This window comes from Pseudophryne corroboree, chromosome 9 (genome assembly GCF_028390025.1).
Source record: "Pseudophryne corroboree isolate aPseCor3 chromosome 9, aPseCor3.hap2, whole genome shotgun sequence".
NCBI lineage: Eukaryota > Metazoa > Chordata > Amphibia > Anura > Myobatrachidae > Pseudophryne > Pseudophryne corroboree.
The window spans coordinates 452,875,404-452,891,965 of record NC_086452.1 but is presented as its reverse complement, the minus strand read 5'-3'; the positions used below and the strand labels follow the sequence as shown (position 1 = coordinate 452,891,965).

The following is a 16,562-nucleotide window of genomic DNA, read 5'->3' as shown; positions in this document are numbered from 1 at the left end:
GGATAACTGAGTCCTTGACAACTATGTTGGTGTTAGACGTGCGTCCGGTATCCGCCGTTAGTTCACAGGGAACTAGACAATTTATTGAGGCAGTGTGCCCCCGTTACCAAATACCATCTAGGTTCCACTTCTCTAGGCAGGCGATACCGAGAATGTACACGGACGTCAGAAAAAGACTCACCAGTGTCCTAAAAAATGCAGTTGTACCCAATGTCCACTTAACCACGGACATGTGGACAAGTGGAGCAGGGCAGGGTCAGGACTATATGACTGTGACAGCCCACTGGGTAGATGTATGGACTCCCGCCGCAAGAACAGCAGCGGCGGCACCAGTAGCAGCATCTCGCAAACGCCAACTCTTTCCTAGGCAGGCTACGCTTTGTATCACCGCTTTCCAGAATACGCACACAGCTGAAAACCTCTTACGGCAACTGAGGAAGATCATCGCGGAATGGCTTACCCCAATTGGACTCTCCTGTGGATTTGTGGCATCGGACAACGCCAGCAATATTGTGTGTGCATTAAATATGGTCAAATTCCAGCACGTCCCATGTTTTGCACATACCTTGAATTTGGTGGTGCAGAATTTTTTAAAAAACGACAGGGGCGTGCAAGAGATGCTGTCGGTGGCCAGAAAAATTGCGGGACACTTTCGGCGTACAGGCACCACGTACAGAAGACTGGAGCACCACCAAAAACTACTGAACCTGCCCTGCCATCATCTGAAGCAAGAAGTGGTAACGAGGTGGAATTCAACCCTCTATATGCTTCAGAGGTTGGAGGAGCAGCAAAAGGCCATTCAAGCCTATACAATTGAGCACGATATAGGAGATGGAATGCACCTGTCTCAAGTGCAGTGGAGAATGATTTCAACGTTGTGCAAGGTTCTGATGCCCTTTGAACTTGCCACACGTGAAGTCAGTTCAGACACTGCCAGCCTGAGTCAGGTCATTCCCCTCATCAGGCTTTTGCAGAAGAAGCTGGAGGCATTGAAGAAGGAGCTAACACGGAGCGATTCCGCTAGGCATGTGGGACTTGTGGATGCAGCCCTTAATTCGCTTAACAAGGATTCACGGGTGGTCAATCTGTTGAAATCAGAGCACTACATTTTGGCCACCGTGCTCGATCCTAGATTTAAAGCCTACCTTTGATCTCTCTTTCCGGCAGACACAGGTCTGCTGGGGTTGAAAGACCTGCTGGTGACAAAATTGTCAAGTCAAGCGGAACGCGACCTGTCAACATCTCCTCCTTCACATTCTCCCGCAACTGGGGGTGCGAGGAAAAGGCTCAGAATTCCGAGCCCACCCGCTGGCGGTGATGCAGGGCAGTCTGGAGCGACTGCTGATGCTGACATCTGGTCCGGACTGAAGGACCTGCCAACGATTACGGACATGTCGTCTACTGTCACTGCATATGATTCTCTCAACATTGATAGAATGGTGGAGGATTATATGAGTGACCGCATCCAAGTAGGCACGTCACACAGTCCGTACTTATACTGGCAGGAAAAAGAGGCAATTTGGAGGCCCTTGCACAAACTGGCTTTATTCTACCTAAGTTGCCCTCCCACAAGTGTGTACTCCGAAAGAGTGTTTAGTGCCGCCGCTCACCTTGTCAGCAATCGGCGTACGAGGTTACATCCAGAAAATGTGGAGAAGATGATGTTCATTAAAATGAATTATAATCAATTCCTCCGCGGAGACATTGACCAGCAGCAATTGCCTCCACAAAGTACACAGGGAGCTGAGATGGTGGATTCCAGTGGGGACGAATTGATAATCTGTGAGGAGGGGGATGTACACGGTGATATATCGGAGGGTGAAGATGAGGTGGACATCTTGCCTCTGTAGAGCCAGTTTGTGCAAGGAGAGATTAATTGCTTCTTTTTTGGGGGGGGTCCAAACCAACCCGTCATATCAGTCACAGTCGTGTGGCAGACCCTGTCACTGAAATGATGGGTTGGTTAAAGTGTGCATGTCCTGTTTTGTTTATACAACATAAGGGTGGGTGGGAGGGCCCAAGGATAATTCCATCTTGCACCTCTTTTTTCTTTTCTTTTTCTTTGCATCATGTGCTGATTGGGGAGGGTTTTTTGGAAGGGACATCCTGCGTGACACTGCAGTGCCACTCCTAGATGGGCCCGGTGTTTGTGTCGGCCACTAGGGTCGCTAATCTTACTCACACAGCTACCTCATTGCGCCTCTTTTTTTCTTTGCGTCATGTGCTGTTTGGGGAGGGTTTTTTGGAAGGGACATCCTGCGTGACACTGCAGTGCCACTCCTAGATGGGCCCGGTGTTTGTGTCGGCCACTAGGGTCGCTAATCTTACTCACACAGTCAGCTACCTCATTGCGCCTCTTTTTTTCTTTGCGTCATGTGCTGTTTGGGGAGGGTTTTTTGGAAGGGCCATCCTGCGTGACACTGCAGTGCCACTCCTAGATGGGCCCGGTGTTTGTGTCGGCCACTAGGGTCGCTAATCTTACTCACACAGCTACCTCATTGCGCCTCTTTTTTTCTTTGCGTCATGTGCTGTTTGGGGAGGGTTTTTTGGAAGGGCCATCCTGCGTGACACTGCAGTGCCACTCCTAGATGGGCCCGGTGTTTGTGTCGGCCACTAGGGTCGCTAATCTTACTCACACAGCTACCTCATTGCGCCTCTTTTTTTCTTTGCGTCATGTGCTGTTTGGGGAGGGTTTTTTGGAAGGGACATCCTGCGTGACACTGCAGTGCCACTCCTAGATGGGCCCGGTGTTTGTGTCGGCCACTAGGGTCGCTTATCTTACTCACACAGCGACCTCGGTGCAAATTTTAGGACTAAAAATAATATTGTGAGGTGTGAGGTATTCAGAATAGACTGAAAATGAGTGTAAATTATGGTTTTTGAGGTTAATAATACTTTGGGATCAAAATGACCCCCAAATTCTATGATTTAAGCTGTTTTTTAGTGTTTTTGGAAAAAAACACCCGAATCCAAAACACACCCGAATCCGACAAAAATAATTCGGTGAGGTTTTGCCAAAACGCGTTCGAACCCAAAACACGGCCGCGGAACCGAACCCAAAACCAAAACACAAAACCCGAAAAATTTCAGGCGCTCATCTCTACTACTGTACTGTACAACTGTATACTGTTGGTCACCAAAATGCTGCACTGTAATACTATATATACTGCTCACAAAATGCAGCACAGATATGGAATGGATACTTGCAGTGACAGAGTGCTGCAAGATACTACAGCAATGGCCTAATGTACTGTACAACTATATACTGTTGGTCACCAAGATGCTGCACTGTAATAATTATAATACTATATATACTGCTCACAAAATGCAGCACAGATATGGAATGGATACTTGCCTAATCATGTACTGTACAACTATATACTGTTGGTCACCGATATTTGCAGCACACTGAGCACAGATATTTGCAGCACACTGAGCACAGATATTTGCAGCACACTGAGCACAGATATTTGCAGCACACTGAGCACAGATATTTGCAGCACACTGAGCACAGATTACAGAGCTTTTCAGGGAGAGAACGCAGCCTCTCCATTCAATCTCCAATGCACGAGTGAAAATGGCGGCGACGCGCGGCTCTTTATATAGAATACGAATCTCGTGAGAATCCGACAGCGGGATGATGAAGTTCGGGTTAACCGAGCAAGGCTGGAAGATCCGAGGCTGCCTCGGAACTGTGTAAAATAGGTGAAGTTCGGGGGGGGGTTCGGATCTCGAGGAACCGAATCCGCTCATCTCTAATTCTGATTGCTGGCATCCCGTCCATTGAGAAATCATACTGGACCCCAGCAGTCTATGAGCCTGCTTCGCACAGACTTCCGATGTGCATGGAATGGAGTGTTTTTTGCGACTGTGCGAAATCCCCCAAAACTTGCACGGCACATGTGTTACGCAGTGTGTATGCACAAAGCCGCTGTTGTGACTGAGACACACAGTGAAAATGGCCCGTCTTATGGTCGTGTTACAGGAGTGTCACGGTGTATCGCATAACTGGTTGGGAACTTAGATACCTAGAAGCTCACATTGGAGACCATACTCTGATGGATAATCTGCACCTAGCTTGGGACAGGTGCAAGTTTCCATGGTGCGAATGATGGTTGCGTCTAACGACGGACCAAAGTGTATTACAGCGTCTAAAGACAGTCAAAGTGGGCACCCGCACACTCAGATGCAGACTTGTACACCAGGGGAAGGGTGAAGTCAAGGACGCGACTACAGCAAAAGACGATAAAGAAGTTCCAACAATGTATAACTTTGAATCAGGACCTATAGGGCAGATGTACTAAGCATTGGAGAGTGATGAAGTGAAGAGAGCTAAAGTACCAGCCAATCAGCTCCTAACTGCCATGTTACAGACTGTGGGGTCTATGGGGGTCATTCCGAGTTGATCGCTAGCTGCCGTTGTTTGCAGCGCAGCGATCAGGCTAAAAATCGGCATTTCTGCGCATGCGTATGCACCGCAATGCGCAGGCGCGTCGTACAGGTACAATGAGCATCGTGGGTTTGCACAGAGTCTAACGAACATTCCTGTCACACGGCCGAATGCAGGAAGATTGATATAAAGTGGGCGTTTCTGGGTGGCAACTGACCGTTTTCAGGGAGTGTTTGGAAAAACGCAGGCATGGTTGAAAAAACGCAGGTGTGGCTGGGCGTTCGCTGGGCGGGTGTGTGACGTCAAAACCTGTCCCTCCGTCGTTAGAATCAACGCACACGAAGAGTAACTACAGGGCTGGTCTTGTTTTGCACAAAATGATTTTGCAGGCGTTCTGCTGCACAGTAGAGATGTGCACTTGAAATTTTTCGGGTTTTGTGTTTTGGTTTTGGGTTCGGTTCCGCGGCCGTGTTTTGGGTTCGACCGCAATTTGGCAAAACCTCACCGAATTTTTTTTGTCGGATTCGGGTGTGTTTTGGATTCGGGTGTTTTTTTCAAAAAACACTAAAAAACAGCTTAAATCATAGAATTTGGGGGTCATTTTGATCCCAAAGTATTATTAACCTCAAAAACCATAATTTCCACTCATTTTCAGTCTATTCTGAATACCTCACACCTCACAATATTATTTTTAGTCCTAAAATTTGCACCGAGGTCGCTGGGTGACTAAGCTAAGCGACCCTAGTGGCCGACACAAACACCTGGCCCATCTAGGAGTGGCACTGCAGTGTCACGCAGGATGGCCCTTCCAAAAAACACTCCCCAAACAGCACATGACGCAAAGAAAAAAAGAGGCGCAATGAGGTAGCTGTGTGAGTAAGATAAGCGACCCTAGTGGCCGACACAAACACCTGGCCCATCTAGGAGTGGCACTGCAGTGTCACGCAGGATGGCCCTTCCAAAAAACACTCCCCAAACAGCACATGACGCAAAGAAAAAAAGAGGCGCAATGAGGTAGCTGTGTGAGTAAGATAAGCGACCCTAGTGGCCGACACAAACACCTGGCCCATCTAGGAGTGGCACTGCAGTGTCACGCAGGATGGCCCTTCCAAAAAACACTCCCCAAACAGCACATGACGCAAAGAAAAAAAGAGGCGCAATGAGGTAGCTGTGTGAGTAAGATAAGCGACCCTAGTGGCCGACACAAACACCGGGCCCATCTAGGAGTGGCACTGCAGTGTCACGCAGGATGGCCCTTCCAAAAAACACTCCCCAAACAGCACATGACGCAAAGAAAAAAAGAGGCGCAATGAGGTAGCTGTGTGAGTAAGATAAGCGACCCTAGTGGCCGACACAAACACCGGGCCCATCTAGGAGTGGCACTGCAGTGTCACGCAGGATGGCCCTTCCAAAAAACCCTCCCCAAACAGCACATGACGCAAAGAAAAAAAGAGGCGCAATGAGGTAGCTGTGTGAGTAAGATAAGCGACCCTAGTGGCCGACACAAACACCTGGCCCATCTAGGAGTGGCACTGCAGTGTCACGCAGGATGGCCCTTCCAAAAAACACTCCCCAAACAGCACATGACGCAAAGAAAAAAAGAGGCGCAATGAGGTAGCTGTGTGAGTAAGATAAGCGACCCTAGTGGCCGACACAAACACCGGGCCCATCTAGGAGTGGCACTGCAGTGTCACGCAGGATGGCCCTTCCAAAAAACACTCCCCAAACAGCACATGACGCAAAGAAAAAAAGAGGCGCAATGAGGTAGCTGTGTGAGTAAGATAAGCGACCCTAGTGGCCGACACAAACACCGGGCCCATCTAGGAGTGGCACTGCAGTGTCACGCATGATGGCCCTTCCAAAAAACACTCCCCAAACAGCACATGACGCAAAGAAAAAAAGAGGCGCAATGAGGTAGCTGTGTGAGTAAGATAAGCGACCCTAGTGGCCGACACAAACACCGGGCCCATCTAGGAGTGGCACTGCAGTGTCACGCAGGATGGCCCTTCCAAAAAACACTCCCCAAACAGCACATGACGCAAAGAAAAAAAGAGGCGCAATGAGGTAGCTGTGTGAGTAAGATACGCGACCCTAGTGGCCGACACAAACACCTGGCCCATCTAGGCGTGGCACTGCAGTGTCACGCAGGATGGCCCTTCCAAAAAACACTCCCCAAACAGCACATGACGCAAAGAAAAAAAGAGGCGCAATGAGGTAGCTGTGTGAGTAAGATAAGCGACCCTAGTGGCCGACACAAACACCGGGCCCATCTAGGAGTGGCACTGCAGTGTCACGCAGGATGGCCCTTCCAAAAAACACTCCCCAAACAGCACATGACGCAAAGAAAAAAAGAGGCGCAATGAGGTAGCTGTGTGAGTAAGATAAGCGACCCTAGTGGCCGACACAAACACCGGGCCCATCTAGGAGTGGCACTGCAGTGTCACGCAGGATGGCCCTTCCAAAAAACACTCCCCAAACAGCACATGACGCAAAGAAAAATTAAAGAAAAAAGAGGTGCAAGATGGAATTGTCCTTGGGCCCTCCCACCCACCCTTATGTTGTATAAACAGGACATGCACACTTTAACCAACCCATCATTTCAGTGACAGGGTCTGCCACACGACTGTGACTGAAATGACGGGTTGGTTTGGACCCCCACCAAAAAAGAAGCAATTAATTTCTCCTTGCACAAACTGGCTCTACAGAGGCAAGATGTCCACCTCATCATCATCCTCCGATATATCACCGTGTACATCCCCCTCCTCACAGATTATCAATTCGTCCCCACTGGAATCCACCATCTCAGCTCCCTGTGTACTTTGTGGAGGCAATTGCTGCTGGTCAATGTCTCCACGGAGGAATTGATTATAATTCATTTTAATGAACATCATCTTCTCCACATTTTCTGGAAGTAACCTCGTACGCCGATTGCTGACAAGGTGAGCGGCGGCACTAAACACTCTTTCGGAGTACACACTTGTGGGAGGGCAACTTAGGTAGAATAAAGCCAGTTTGTGCAAAGGCCTCCAAATTGCCTCTTTTTCCTGCCAGTATAAGTACGGACTGTGTGACGTGCCTACTTGGATGCGGTCACTCATATAATCCTCCACCATTCTTTCAATGGGGAGAGAATCATATGCAGTGACAGTAGACGACATGTCCGTAATCGTTGACAGGTCCTTCAGTCCGGACCAGATGTCAGCATCAGCAGTCGCTCCAGACTGCCCTGCATCACCGCCAGCGGGTGGGCTCGGAATTCTGAGCCTTTTCCTCGCACCCCCAGCTGCGGGAGAATGTGAAGGAGGAGATGTTGACAGGTCGCGTTCCGCTTGACTTGACAATTTTCTCACCAGCAGGTCTTTGAACCCCAGCAGACTTGTGTCTGCCGGAAAGAGAGATCCAAGGTAGGTTTTAAATCTAGGATCGAGCACGGTGGCCAAAATGTAGTGCTCTGATTTCAACAGATTGACCACCCGTGAATCCTTGTTAAGCGAATTAAGGGCTCCATCCACAAGTCCCACATGCCTAGCGGAATCGCTCTGTGTCAGCTCCTCCTTCAATGTCTCCAGCTTCTTCTGCAAAAGCCTGATGAGGGGAATGACCTGACTCAGGCTGGCAGTGTCTGAACTGACTTCACGTGTGGCAAGTTCAAAGGGCAGCAGAACCTTGCACAACGTTGAAATCATTCTCCACTGCGCTTGAGACAGGTGCATTCCACCTCCTATATCGTGCTGAATTGTATAGGCTTGAATGGCCTTTTGCTGCTCCTCCAACCTCTGAAGCATATATAGGGTTGAATTCCACCTCGTTACCACTTCTTACTTCAGATGATGGCAGGGCAGGTTCAGGCGTTTTTGGTGTTGCTCCAGTCTTCTGTACGTGGTGCCTGTACGCCGAAAGTGTCCCGCAATTCTTCTGGCCACCGACAGCATCTCTTGCACGCCCCTGTCGTTTTTTTAAAAATTCTGCACCACCAAATTCAAGGTATGTGCAAAACATGGGACGTGCTGGAATTTGCCCAGATTTAATGCACACACAATATTGCTGGCGTTGTCCGATGCCACAAATCCACAGGAGAGTCCAATTGGGGTAAGCCATTCCGCGATGATCTTCCTCAGTTGCCGTAAGAGGTTTTCAGCTGTGTGCGTATTCTGGAAAGCGGTGATACAAAGCGTAGCCTGCCTAGGAAAGAGTTGGCGTTTGCGAGATGCTGCTACTGGTGCCGCCGCTGCTGTTCTTGCGGCGGGAGTCCATACATCTACCCAGTGGGCTGTCACAGTCATATAGTCCTGACCCTTCCCTGCTCCACTTGTCCACATGTCCGTGGTTAAGTGGACATTGGGTACAGCTGCATTTTTTAGGACACTGGTGACTCTTTTTCTGAGGTCTGTGTACATTTTCGGTATCGCCTGCCTAGAGAAATGGAACCTAGATGGTATTTGGTACCGGGGACACAGTACCTCCAACAAGTCTCTAGTTGGCTCTGCAGTAATGATGGATACCGGAACCACGTTTCTCACCACCCAGGATGCCAAGGCCTCAGTTATCCGCTTTGCAGCAGGATGACTGCTGTGATATTTCATCTTCCTCGCAAAGGACTGTTGGACAGTCAATTGCTTGGTGGAAGTAGTAAAAGTGGTCTTACGATTTCCCCTCTGGGATGACCATCGACTCCCAGCAGCAACAACAGCAGCGCCAGCAGCAGTAGGCGTTACACGCAAGGATGCATCGGAGGAATCCCAGGCAGGAGAGGAATCGTCAGAATTGCCAGTGACATGGCCTGCAGGACTATTGGCATTCCTGGGGAAGGAGGAAATTGACACTGAGGGAGTTGGTGGGGTGGTTTGCGTGAGCTTGGTTACAAGAGGAAGGGATTTACTGGTCAGTGGACTGCTTCCGCTGTCGTCCAAAGTTTTTGAACTTGTCACTGACTTATTATGAATGCGCTGCAGGTGACGTATAAGGGAGGATGTTCCGAGGTGGTTAACGTCCTTACCCCTACTTATTACAGCTTGACAAAGGCAACACACGGCTTGACAAATGTTGTCCGCATTTCTGTTGAAATACTTCCACACCGAAGAGCTGATTTTTTGGGTATTTTCACCAGGCATGTCAACGGCCCTATTCCTCCCACGGACAACAGGTGTCTCCCCGGGTGCCTGACTTAAACAAACCACCTCACCATCAGAATCCTCCTGGTCAATTTCCTCCCCAGCGCCAGCAACACCCATATCCTCCTCATCCTGGTGTACTTCAACACTGACATCTTCAATCTGACTATCAGGAACTGGACTGCGGGTGCTCCTTCCAGCACTTGCAGGGGGCGTGCAAATGGTGGAAGGCGCATGCTCTTCACGTCCAGTGTTGGGAAGGTCAGGCATCGCAACCGACACAATTGGACTCTCCTTGTGGATTTGGGATTTCGAAGAACGCACAGTTCTTTGCGGTGCTTTTGCCAGCTTGAGTCTTTTCATTTTTCTAGCGAGAGGCTGAGTGCTTCCATCCTCATGTGAAGCTGAACCACTAGCCATGAACATAGGCCAGGGCCTCAGCCGTTCCTTGCCACTCCGTGTGGTAAATGGCATATTGGCAAGTTTACGCTTCTCCTCCGACAATTTTATTTTAGATTTTGGAGTCCTTTTTTTACTGATATTTGGTGTTTTGGATTTGACATGCTCTGTACTATGACATTGGGCATCGGCCTTGGCAGACGACGTTGCTGGCATTTCATCGTGTCGGCCATGACTAGTGGCAGCAGCTTCAGCACGAGGTGGAAGTGGATCTTGATCTTTCCCTAATTTTGGAACCTCAACATTTTTGTTCTCCATATTTTAATAGGCACAACTAAAAGGCACCTCAGGTAAACAATGGAGATGGATGGATACTAGTATACTTATGGATGGACGAGCGACTGCCGACACAGAGGTAGCTACAGCTGTGGACTACCGTACTGTGTCTGCTGCTAATATAGACTGGATGATAATGAGATGAAATCAATATATATTATATCACACTAGTACTGCAGCCGGACAGGTAGATATATTTATTATGTAATGACTGATGACGGACCTGCTGGACACTGTCAGCTCAGCAGCACCGCAGACTGCTACAGTAAGCTACTATAGTAGTATGTATAAAGAAGAAAGAAAAAAAAAAAACCACGGGTAGGTGGTATACAATTATGGATGGACGAGCGACTGCCGACACAGAGGTAGCTACAGCCGTGGACTACCGTACTGTCTGCTGCTAATATAGACTGGATGATAATGAGATGAAATCAATATATATTATATCACACTAGTACTGCAGCCGGACAGGTAGATATATTTATTATGTAATGACTGATGACGGACCTGCTGGACACTGTCAGCTCAGCAGCACCGCAGACTGCTACAGTAAGCTACTATAGTAGTATGTATAAAGAAGAAAGAAGAAAAAAAACCACGGGTAGGTGGTATACAATTATGGATGGACGAGCGACTGCCGACACAGAGGTAGCTACAGCCGTGGACTACCGTACTGTGTCTGCTGCTAATATAGACTGGATGATAATGAGATGAAATCAATATATATTATATCACACTAGTACTGCAGCCGGACAGGTAGATATTTTTATTATGTAATGACTGATGACGGACCTGCTGGACACTGTCAGCTCAGCAGCACCGCAGACTGCTACAGTAAGCTACTATAGTAGTATGTATAAAGAAGAAAGAAAAAAAAAACCACGGGTAGGTGGTATACAATTATGGATGGACGAGCAACTGCCGACACAGAGGTAGCTACAGCCGTGGACTACCGTACTGTGTCTGCTGCTAATATAGACTGGATGATAATGAGATGAAATCAATATATATTATATCACACTAGTACTGCAGCCGGACAGGTAGATATATTTATTATGTAATGACTGATGACGGACCTGCTGGACACTGTCAGCTCAGCAGCACCGCAGACTGCTACAGTAAGCTACTATAGTAGTATGTATAAAGAAGAAAGAAAAAAAAAAAACACGGGTAGGTGGTATACAATTATGGATGGACGAGCGACTGCCGACACAGAGGTAGCTACAGCCGTGGACTACCGTACTGTGTCTGCTGCTAATATAGACTGGATGATAATGAGATGAAATCAATATATATTATATCACACTAGTACTGCAGCCGGACAGGTAGATATATTTATTATGTAATGACTGATGACGGACCTGCTGGACACTGTCAGCTCAGCAGCACCGCAGACTGCTACAGTAAGCTACTATAGTAGTATGTATAAAGAAGAAAGAAAAAAAAAAAACACGGGTAGGTGGTATACAATTATGGATGGACGAGCGACTGCCGACACAGAGGTAGCTACAGCCGTGGACTACCGTACTGTGTCTGCTGCTAATATAGACTGGATGATAATGAGATGAAATCAATATATATTATATCACACTAGTACTGCAGCCGGACAGGTAGATATATTTATTATGTAATGACTGATGACGGACCTGCTGGACACTGTCAGCTCAGCAGCACCGCAGACTGCTACAGTAAGCTACTATAGTAGTATGTATAAAGAAGAAAGAAAAAAAAAAACCACGGGTAGGTGGTATACAATTATGGATGGACGAGCGACTGCCGACACAGAGGTAGCTACAGCCGTGGACTACCGTACTGTGTCTGCTGCTAATATAGACTGGATGATAATGAGATGAAATCAATATATATTATATCACACTAGTACTGCAGCCGGACAGGTAGATATATTTATTATGTAATGACTGATGACGGACCTGCTGGACACTGTCAGCTCAGCAGCACCGCAGACTGCTACAGTAAGCTACTATAGTAGTATGTATAAAGAAGAAAGAAGAAAAAAAACCACGGGTAGGTGGTATACAATTATGGATGGACGAGCGACTGCCGACACAGAGGTAGCTACAGCCGTGGACTACCGTACTGTGTCTGCTGCTAATATAGACTGGATGATAATGAGATGAAATCAATATATATTATATCACACTAGTACTGCAGCCGGACAGGTAGATATTTTTATTATGTAATGACTGATGACGGACCTGCTGGACACTGTCAGCTCAGCAGCACCGCAGACTGCTACAGTAAGCTACTATAGTAGTATGTATAAAGAAGAAAGAAAAAAAAAACCACGGGTAGGTGGTATACAATTATGGATGGACGAGCAACTGCCGACACAGAGGTAGCTACAGCCGTGGACTACCGTACTGTGTCTGCTGCTAATATAGACTGGATGATAATGAGATGAAATCAATATATATTATATCACACTAGTACTGCAGCCGGACAGGTAGATATATTTATTATGTAATGACTGATGACGGACCTGCTGGACACTGTCAGCTCAGCAGCACCGCAGACTGCTACAGTAAGCTACTATAGTAGTATGTATAAAGAAGAAAGAAAAAAAAAAAACACGGGTAGGTGGTATACAATTATGGATGGACGAGCGACTGCCGACACAGAGGTAGCTACAGCCGTGGACTACCGTACTGTGTCTGCTGCTAATATAGACTGGATGATAATGAGATGAAATCAATATATATTATATCACACTAGTACTGCAGCCGGACAGGTAGATATATTTATTATGTAATGACTGATGACGGACCTGCTGGACACTGTCAGCTCAGCAGCACCGCAGACTGCTACAGTAAGCTACTATAGTAGTATGTATAAAGAAGGATGAAAAGAAAAAAAACACGGGTAGGTGGTATACAATTATGGATGGACGAGCGACTGCCGACACAGAGGTAGCTACAGCCGTGGACTACCGTACTGTGTCTGCTGCTAATATAGACTGGATGATAATGAGATGAAATCAATATATATTATATCACACTAGTACTGCAGCCGGACAGGTAGATATATTTATTATGTAATGACTGATGACGGACCTGCTGGACACTGTCAGCTCAGCAGCACCGCAGACTGCTACAGTAAGCTACTATAGTAGTATGTATAAAGATGAAAGAAAAAAAAAAACCACGGGTAGGTGGTATACAATTATGGATGGACGAGCGACTGCCGACACAGAGGTAGCTACAGCCGTGGACTACCGTACTGTGTCTGCTGCTAATATAGACTGGATGATAATGAGATGAAATCAATATATATTATATCACACTAGTACTGCAGCCGGACAGGTAGATATATTTATTATGTAATGACTGATGACGGACCTGCTGGACACTGTCAGCTCAGCAGCACCGCAGACTGCTACAGTAAGCTACTATAGTAGTATGTATAAAGAAGAAAGAAAAAAAAAAACCACGGGTAGGTGGTATACAATATTATATATATATATTATATACAATTATATATATATATATATATATTAAACTGGTGGTGATTATTAAACTGGTGGTCAGGTCACTGGTCACACTATCAGCAACTTGCAAGTAGTACTCCTAAACAGACAATCACAATATATATTATACTGGTGGTCAGTGTGGTCACAATGGCAGTGTGGCACTCTGGCAGCAAAAGTGTGCACTGTACGTTATATGTACTCCTGAGTCCTGCTCTCAGACTCTAACTGCTCCCCACTGTCAGTGTCTCCCCCACAAGTCAGATAATACAGTCACACTATCTATCACTTCAGCAAGTAACTAGTCTAGTACTCCTCCTAATGCTCCCCAAAATTACTACTGTGTCTCTCTCTACTGTCTCACTCTCTTCTCTATAAACGGAGAGGACGCCAGCCACGTCCTCTCCCTATGAATCTCAATGCACGTGTGAAAATGGCGGCGACGCGCGGCTCCTTATATAGAATCCGAGTCTCGCGATAGAATCCGAGCCTCGCGAGAATCCGACAGCGGGATGATGACGTTCGGGCGCGCTCGGGTTAACCGAGCAAGGCGGGAAGATCCGAGTCGCTCGGACCCGTGTAAAAAAAAATGAAGTTCGGGCGGGTTCGGATTCCGAGGAACCGAACCCGCTCATCTCTACTGCACAGGCGTTCACACTTCTGCAAAGCCAAAATACACTCCCCAGTGGGCGGCGACAATGCGTTTGCACGGCTGCTAAAAACTGCTAGCGAGCGATCAACTCGGAATGACCACCAAAGTCCCCCGTGTTTGAAAAATGACAGGAAATGATTGGCTGGTAATTTATCTCTCTCCAAGGCTTACTACATCTACCCCTGTATGTTTCTATTTTTTTACCCAGACAAGAGAGGAAAATGATCTTGTTTGTTCAAACTGAGACTAAAGCTACTGGCAGCCATTTGTTCCATATGTCCCGCACTTGTCCATCATTGGAGACATCTTGAGATCCCTGGACTGCTAATAAGCAGAGTTGCCATAAGAAATTGTGGGGCCCGGGAGTGACAAAATAGACAGGGCCCCCCTCACAAATAAAAAAAAGATTCTGCCGCACCGCTCCACCCGTACGTGATGTCACACATCGTGACTTTACATATAGGTGGAGTTTTGCAGGTCTGCAGGAACAATTCACAGGGAAGGCTTCTTTTAAGAAGTCCTTCCTGTGCATCAGCCCACTGTTGTTGTGCTGGCTGCCTGGTGCCGCTCTCCAGGTATCGGTGGTAGGAGCCAGGGGAGGCCCCCCCTCTCTGTAAGGGCCCAGGACTCCAGTGCTTGCAGTCCCCCCCTGATGACTGCCCTGCTAATAAGTCATGTGCAACCACTGTCTTCTTAGCGCTAATACTAGTGAGTCTAGGACGGGATCCGGTCTGAAGATCGACAGTGTCTTGGTCGACAATGTTTAGGTCGACCAATATAGGTCGACAGTCAATAGGTCGACATGTTTTCAAGGTCGACAGGGTTTCTAGGTCGACATGTTCTAGGTTGACAGGTCAAAAGGTCGACATGAGTTTTTCAATTTTTTTTTCTTTTTTGAACTTTTTCATACTTAACGATCCACGTGCACTACGATTGGAACGGTAACCTGTGCCGAGCGCAGCGAGGCACCTTGCCCGAAGCTCGCTCGCCATGCGAGGGGACACGGTACACTAATTGGGCTTCCCGGTCACTGAAGGGAGAAAACGACACCAAAAAAACATGAAAACTCATGTCGACCTTATGACCTGTCGACCTAGAAACCATGTCGACCTAGTGACTGTCGACCTATAGTGGTCGACCTAGACACTGTCGATCTAATGCTCCAGACCCGTCTAGGACGTGACACCAATACCCTACAGTACGAATGGCATCCTTGCTGTACAGCTGTCACTGTTTTCAGAAGGCTGGTCCTTCCAGCAAGTGCTTAACGCTTCCCAACACCCTTCTCATGTAAAGAGTTATTACACCACGCAGACAGGTAAGTCTTTTTGAAGGTATCACAGCTTGCAAACGTCTCAGCGGTAATTATCTCGTCCACCTCGCCATCCTCTGCACACACCTGCCATCCTCTCTGTTAAACAGCGACCAGCTGAGTTTGCTGTGAAGTAAGTACACCTCATACCTTCACTGGCGAAGACGCTGACCACGCGCATTAATCGCTAATGGGCTGGGAACACGTGGAATGTCAAACCTCACAGATTAGCAGCTAAATTACACAAGATTTTGATTGAGCACAAATGACGGTACACAGTCCGGACACATGCTCTCACTACCCACAGACTGAACGCACACTGCGTGAGCTGTGCCAGGAGCTTAGAGCCAGACATTAAACACTGGAAAATTAGGATTAATCAGACAAGAAATTGACAGGTGCTAGGCAGCATCCTTGGTTCCTCAGATTTGTGGTGTAATTGCACAAATTTATTCAGCACCAGACTCGGTAACGCACGTCCCAACAGGTAAACAGGTTAGGGGTCTGTGATACAATGCTAAAAAAAATATATGTATTTTTTAGTATTACAAACATTTTAGACTAAAGGGACGGGAATATTCAATTGTTCCTTTCTATCACGCTTGCCGCGCCCAGAGAGGTCGGGTTTAGCCGGGTAAAGTAACTAAACCCAAGCAAACTGATGGGCGTGGCGCGAAAAAGGTCCCGTTTGAGCACTCAAGCAGGTCACATTTCGCTCATTTCAGCTCGCCGTTTCCGGGGACAGAGTTGAAATGCCTACGCTGGCACTCGATTGCGCCCAAATGAAGCAACAGTTGAATAGCTCTGTTGGGCGCCATCTACTGGCTGCCGGCAAGAAAACCTATTCAATATCGTCATAAATATGCGGCTATGTCATT

General features: G+C 47.4%; 1 long non-coding RNA gene across 1 annotated transcript in view; it reads right to left on the bottom strand.

Moving 5' to 3' along the window:
- Positions 1–16,562, bottom strand: part of LOC134957130 (uncharacterized) — a 53,564-nt gene that overhangs the window by 36,650 nt on the left and 352 nt on the right. The gene's annotated exons all lie outside the window — the stretch shown is intronic.